Source organism: Astatotilapia calliptera, chromosome 22, assembly GCF_900246225.1.
Source record: "Astatotilapia calliptera chromosome 22, fAstCal1.2, whole genome shotgun sequence".
Lineage (NCBI taxonomy): Eukaryota > Metazoa > Chordata > Actinopteri > Cichliformes > Cichlidae > Astatotilapia > Astatotilapia calliptera.
Window position 1 is genome coordinate 12,900,987 of NC_039322.1, and position 6,436 is coordinate 12,907,422.

Genomic DNA, 6,436 nt, shown 5'->3' on the forward strand with positions numbered 1-6,436 from the left:
CAACCTAACAGAGCACCCAGCTTTCCAGTTATTAAATACAAAACTGAAGAAGGAAGGACCCACAAACAAGCAGCCAGGGAAGGTGGGCCAGCTGAGAATTTCAAGGGAGAAAAAATGGTATTTGGTGATGATTATGGGTTCTAGACATCAGGTAGTCACCGACTGTAAATGATTTTCATCCAAGCAATAAAAACAACCCTTAAATCTAAAAGTATAAAATTATGCCTCTGAAAATAGTGGTTTATGTATAGAAACGGTTAAAGCAACATATTTGTAGCCTTCCTTGAATTAAAGCTGAAAGTCTAACCTTTCAACAACATACAGATTTTTTTTTTGTGTTTAATTTAAAATCCTCAGTGACGGTGTGCCTACGGCAGCAAAAACTGCAGCAAAATGTGTCTTGGTCAAGCAAATTAAGGACCTAACTGTACACAACCAGCACTGAGGAGGTCTTAAGACCTCAAAATGCCACTGTTGACCGAAACCCAAGAGTGTCATAAAAAAAAGAAAAAATCAGGGGTGTGTGGGTTGAGTTTTAACCAGCTAATGCGTTTAAAGACTCACTTTGGTCATGCAGCAACAACATGAGAGCTGATGGTGTAATCACGGTATCGCTGGCTTGAGACTGCAAGGACCTTTTGTTGCTGTTTCTCTTTCCCCCACCAAGTCTTTACTGTCATCTACATAAAAAAGTAAATAACCCTCCCACCCAACACCCTCAAAATACACTAAATATTACACAAAATAGAACAATGTTACACTATCTCACTAAAAATGGGGTTTGACGCTCACAAAAGTGTTATGAAGGCTATTGTAGAGGAATAGCTGTGAGAACAGACGTGTATGATGCTGATGTGAGCACTGACAATCACCCCCAGGACATTTTCACACAAACAGAGGATGAATATTCAAAAAGAATGACTCTCATGCAGTCATCCAGGAGGTACAACTTCAGCTCCTGGTGCCTCCTGCTGGAGCTCTGCAGCAACTGCAGCTACTGAGCAGCACCGTGAGGTCCGAACACTCAGAAAATAGGACCAAAAAAAAAAAATATGACTTCCAATGTGTCTGAACTTTTCTTCTAATAATTTTCTGATTTTCAACACAGATGGCGATCATGTTGATCTTGAAATTTAAAAATGTGATTTTTTTTCCCTTTCTAAATGACTAAAAACAGCCAATTTGAAGTTTTTTTTAATGATTTTAATTATTTTTACTGCACTAGAAATAATTAGAAATTCTGCTTTATCTTATTTTTTTTATTATAGCTTCAGCATTTCAAGATTTCTTCTCATCCTGTAGCCAAGATAAACCTGAGAGGGAGCAGAATTCATTTTAAATGACTGAAGAAATAAAGATCAAAATCATTTTGCTGCTATTGTGGAGATACCTGTTTAAAATCTATGTATTTAAATTTATAAAAGAGCTCTTAGCAGCTCATAAACATGTTCAAACAAAGATGGGGAGTTTGGTTTATGGGGGTTGCAACTCCAAAGAAACGGGGAAGGAGGGTTTCAGATAATAATGAACATCAACATGCAAACAACTCTTCCAACATGGAAGATAAACTGATGAAATAAAGTCGTTTTTCAGGAAGTACCTCACCGGTGCAAATATTTCATTTAACCAAAAAACCCCTGAACGTGGTCAAAGTTTAGACCCCAGTAAATTATACTCCCACGTGAAGTGTTTCCCACGCAGGCTGCCGCCTCCTCCTTGTTGCACCTCCACAGGTTCAAATTATAACCTATTTGTCTCCGTGTTCACACGGCTGCCTGTCAATCAGCTCTCCCACCCCCAGCGCAAATTGGTGCAGTGTGAAAACAGCCACTCCCTGATCCCCGTGGGGTCTAATTGGCTCGGATTTAAGAAGCCATTATATCAGTGGAGCTGATCTGAAAGCTGCAGTCTGCAGGCGGCCCGTACTTTTCATCGTGCTGAGAAACCGATACAGCTGCATCCAGCTGCTGCAGCCTCAGCCTGCACTCGCCTTACACTCCACAGAAGCTAACGACTCCTTCTGATATTTGTCACTGGCTGTTTGCAACGAATGATTAATTTTAAAAAGAATACTAGCTGACATATAATTCTAATCTTTAGTAATCAATACTGGAGGCAGGCCTAATTGTGTGTTTGGCTGTGACAGCGAGAAACAGTAAGGACTGAAAATTTTAAAAAAAGAGAGCGAGAGAGAGAAATGCTTGTGTTAGATATGTATTCATGAAACAGTGTATAGTGTTACAAACAAAAGAAAAAGCAGCACAGATGCTTCCTTATTTTATGTTTTATGAGAAATAACTGAACAAGAGCTTAGCCTTTAATGGCCATCACTGGCAGTCGTATGGTTTGCAGCATTGCACATTTAGAGCATGAAAAGTGCTTAACCAGTGACATTTTAGTCAAGAGCCGTGGTCTCAAACTGCTTTAAGCTCTAGTTTGAAGCAGTAAAACCAATGCATAATAACCTACGTTAAAAACACCCAAATAATTTTACTTTCTAGATTTTTTTGTGATATCATCCATTTACATTACAGACAATGAATGGATTAAGATCTCTTTTTAAAAAAGTGCAATTTACCATCTCAGTTTTCATTACTGGAAATGCTATTATCCTAACGCCATCATAAGGCTTAATGTGGTACATCATGCTGAGAGTAAAGTCTTTGTCAGTAACAGGCTGCAAAACTGGTGAGGATTCAGACCTGTGGATCACGTTAAATTAAATCTCATCCATTCCAATGATTCTGCTGCAAAATACACACGAACGTTCAAAAAAAGGTCATTCCCTCCTTCTCCGCAGTTCTGATCAGCTCACCGATTACTGTAAAATAAGCCTGAAATTCTTCAGTCTGTTTACTGAGGTCTATGTTCATTACTGTCTCTTAAGCACCTTTGAAAATGTAAATATGATTTTCTTTTTTTAAATGCAAAATTAAGAAAATGCAATTTGTAGACACACACACGCAATTACATGTCAGTTACATCCCTGAATATTGTAGTATTAAGTCCAGAAATCAGACACCCAAAACAAACAAATAAACAAACAAACAGAAAGCTTCTGCATTTTTCCAAATTGGAATTCAGAAGCACGAGCAGCAACAAAGGCTGTTTGTATCCCAGCGAGCTGTGATGGTGGGGTGAAGGAAGGGCTGTGGGTACAGCTCAGTGCCGAGGTTCCCAGCCAACTTGGCACGCCTTTTCAACTTCGCCCCCCCCCCCCCCCTCTTTCTTTCTCTTACTTGTGCAGACGAACGCAATCGTGTTAAGTCTTGAAAGGATTGCCCGATCATTAGCGATATCTTCGGGGGTAAATCATCCTCCGTTTCTCCTGAAACTCTCAGCCGCCATCGCACATCGAATCGTGTAAAATCTGCCACACGTGATGTGGAGAAAGCTTTTCATTGAGAAAATTTGAAGAGCAATAATTCTTTATTTTGATATTTATGGTCTCATTTTTAACGTAAATGTTTTTTTTTTATTATTACATTTTATTTGCCTGTGGAAATAGTTTCACTCTGACTAGTAGCTGATTGGCTGATGGAAAGAAACCATTAATTTTGGGGGTTAATTTCAGTACAAACGTTTTCTATTTTTAGCTTTTAAAAATGTGGAGATTTCCCAAATTTCTGAGCTTTATAATCATTTAGGAAACACATATATTTAGTTCATACTGAGTTTTCAAGACTCAACTTACATGTATATATTTTAAAGGTTAAAATATTACCTATAAATGCCAAAAATAACCAATAATTGTAAAAAATAGTAACGGAGCTGAGCAAAACTGCCACAAAAAGTACTCTTCACTCAATTTTTGTCCCTTTGTTTCACTCCTCTCCCTGCACTTCTCTGCAGCAGTCACTTTTGGGCGTCAAGCGCCTCACACTTGAGGTTTGAGGAGGTGGTTCCTCAATTAGCGAGCCACGCGTCCCGTGGAAGAAAGAGGAACTCCATAAGCAGTCCTTAAAGCCTGGCCTCTGTTCACTCTCCCCTCACCCCATGACCTCGGGGGTCACAGGCCACAATGCGCTCCCGTCCGGAACGGTGTTATCGGCTCCACGACAAAGGGGACGGATACCGACCTCCCGCTTTCAGGCCGAGCTGTGTGAGGCTATTCAGGGCCTGAGAACTGTGGTCCTGCTCTGGCAGGGACACCACTCTCATCAGCTCTGCTCTGTGAATTCAGCTTCACCCCTCGATCACTTCAGATAGTACAGACCTGAACTGCACACACATATAGTGCACAGCAGGGAAGCTGCCTGGGGCAACTACAGACCTGTACGTGTGATCAGTGAGCAGCACTAATGAGGAACTGTTTCAAGCAGAAGTAAATCAATGGAAGTACTGGGAAAGAAAAGCAATTCCTGTTTTTCTTCACACAAAACTACTCTTTCAAAGTTACGTCAGTTGTGGCTGAAACCTCTACTTTTATCTTACTTTATTATTATCTAACTTTCTACTTTCTACTTTTAATTATTGTACTTTAACTGCAAATCTAAACTCCAAATAAATTATGATTTATTATAAATGGTTACGCTGGGATTTTACTGATTCCTTGAGGGCAAGCTATCCAATATAAATAGATAGATAGATAGTTTATTGATCCCACAGGGGAAATTATTGCGTTACAGCAGCGGAATAAACATTAAAACTAGTACAGTTTAAAATAAATAAGTGCCACAAGTGCATAGTGAGGGGCTTATAATGTGAGACGTGCAGTTTTTATATATACACAGCAGTGATAAAAAAGACAAAGAAAATAAAAAACAAATATAAAGTTGAAGATGAGGAAAAAGTAAGACTGACAACGTGCAAGAGAGTGGTGCAAATCTAAAAAACACAACTGCAAGAAAGTTAAATACAACATGTGTGTTTCACGTGTTACAGAAAGAAAATTCAACACTTGGAAGAGGTGGAGCAGACATATCCAAGTCTGTGCTTAGACATGTTTGCTTTTAAATAATCCCAAGATGTAACAAATATACTGAAACACACAAAGGTGTTGACATTAATAAAGCAGGTGAGTATCGTTGTGTTGAACGGCACACCAAGACAATTCTATACTTTTATACTTTCCTGCTAAACATCCTAAATGAACTGATTAATTTTTATTAGTAAAGGTTTTTAGCATAAATCAGAGTTCAGGCTTACACTGAAGATTGATTGGAAGTTTCAGCTTCCTTCTATCAGTAAATTAAAGGAAATACAAGAATAAGGAGATAAAACAGATTTTTAAACTGAACGCATTATAATCCACAGCAGTCTGAGGTATGACCTCGGTAGGTTGCAGATTAGAAATTCCCAAATGGATTATTCTCTATAGCTGCAAACGATTTTATTCCTTTTATTTCAAGAAACTTACTTGAAAGAAAGTGGTGGAAAATTCAAGGTAGAAGAAGATTTAACAAATACTGAGACTGCAGTGCCTGAGTCTCATAGCAGCTGTGTTTATTTGAGCCTTTCTGGTTATTAGTATGGCAGTCAGCGACACGTTTTTTGTTGTTGTTGTAAGTGCTCAGCTGTGACATTAAACACTCCATCGTCGTCTCCTGACAGTTTGCCATTTAGTCTCTCACGTGCAACAAATCGTGGAACAATGCTGCCACCTGGTGGTAGAAAAAAACTGTAACGTGCAGCATGTGAGCTATGATTGATCGCTTTGAAAAATACCGCTTGGTTAAAATTCTTTATTATTATTAATTACAAATCGAGAAATAGAAACTTGGTGTATCTGCAATAATACTTACGGTAAATAATAATTTATTAATTACAATTATGTCTGTTTGCCCGTTTAAATGGCTCTCTCGACGCTTTTCACCTTTTACTTTGAAACGCTGCACATGCTAGCGTCCGAAAACACTCAGTTTCTCTTTCTCAATTATCACTGCACATTTGATTCACTGACACTTTAATCCGCTATAAAACAAAAAATTAAAAAAATAAATTAAAAATGCATTAAAACTTACTTTCTCGCTGTTATTGTTCCTCAATTTTCCTTACTTTCCCACCCGAAACCACGACACACATTTTGGTAGCCAATGAGCATTTAGATTGATCACTCGATTACCAATAGGAACGTCTATACAATCACCCCCCTCCCCCCCTGATTTTAGCAGCCACCTACGTTTAAACTAACCGGATTCACCTCATATCAGTTAATGCTGTCAATGTTTTGTGATTATTTTACTCTGCTGCAAGTAAAACTTCACTAAACTGCGTGAAATAAAAATGAGAGTCACACTGATTCTGTTTATGTACACGGCAGTGCTCACACGGCAGAAGAAAGCTGTGTTGAATTAAAATACCACAAAGTAACATTCATGTAGTAAATTTATAGTAGATGACTCCTGGGTGCACTAAATACGCATTAAACCCTGAGGAAATTTCAAAATAAGAGCTCTTCTTTTTCTTGGTTATTTTTTCTTAGACTTTACCTAAT

At 38.4% G+C, this 6,436-nt stretch overlaps 1 long non-coding RNA gene across 1 annotated transcript in view; it reads right to left on the reverse strand.

Annotated features, from left to right (window-relative positions):
- Positions 1 to 6,016, reverse strand: part of LOC113015378 (uncharacterized) — a 27,391-nt gene extending 21,375 nt beyond the window's left edge. The window contains exon 1 of the long non-coding RNA XR_003271094.1: positions 5,964 to 6,016. This is a non-coding gene — a long non-coding RNA (uncharacterized LOC113015378). The remainder of the gene's footprint in view (positions 1 to 5,963) is intronic.
- Between the last annotated feature and the right edge of the window lie 420 nt (positions 6,017 to 6,436).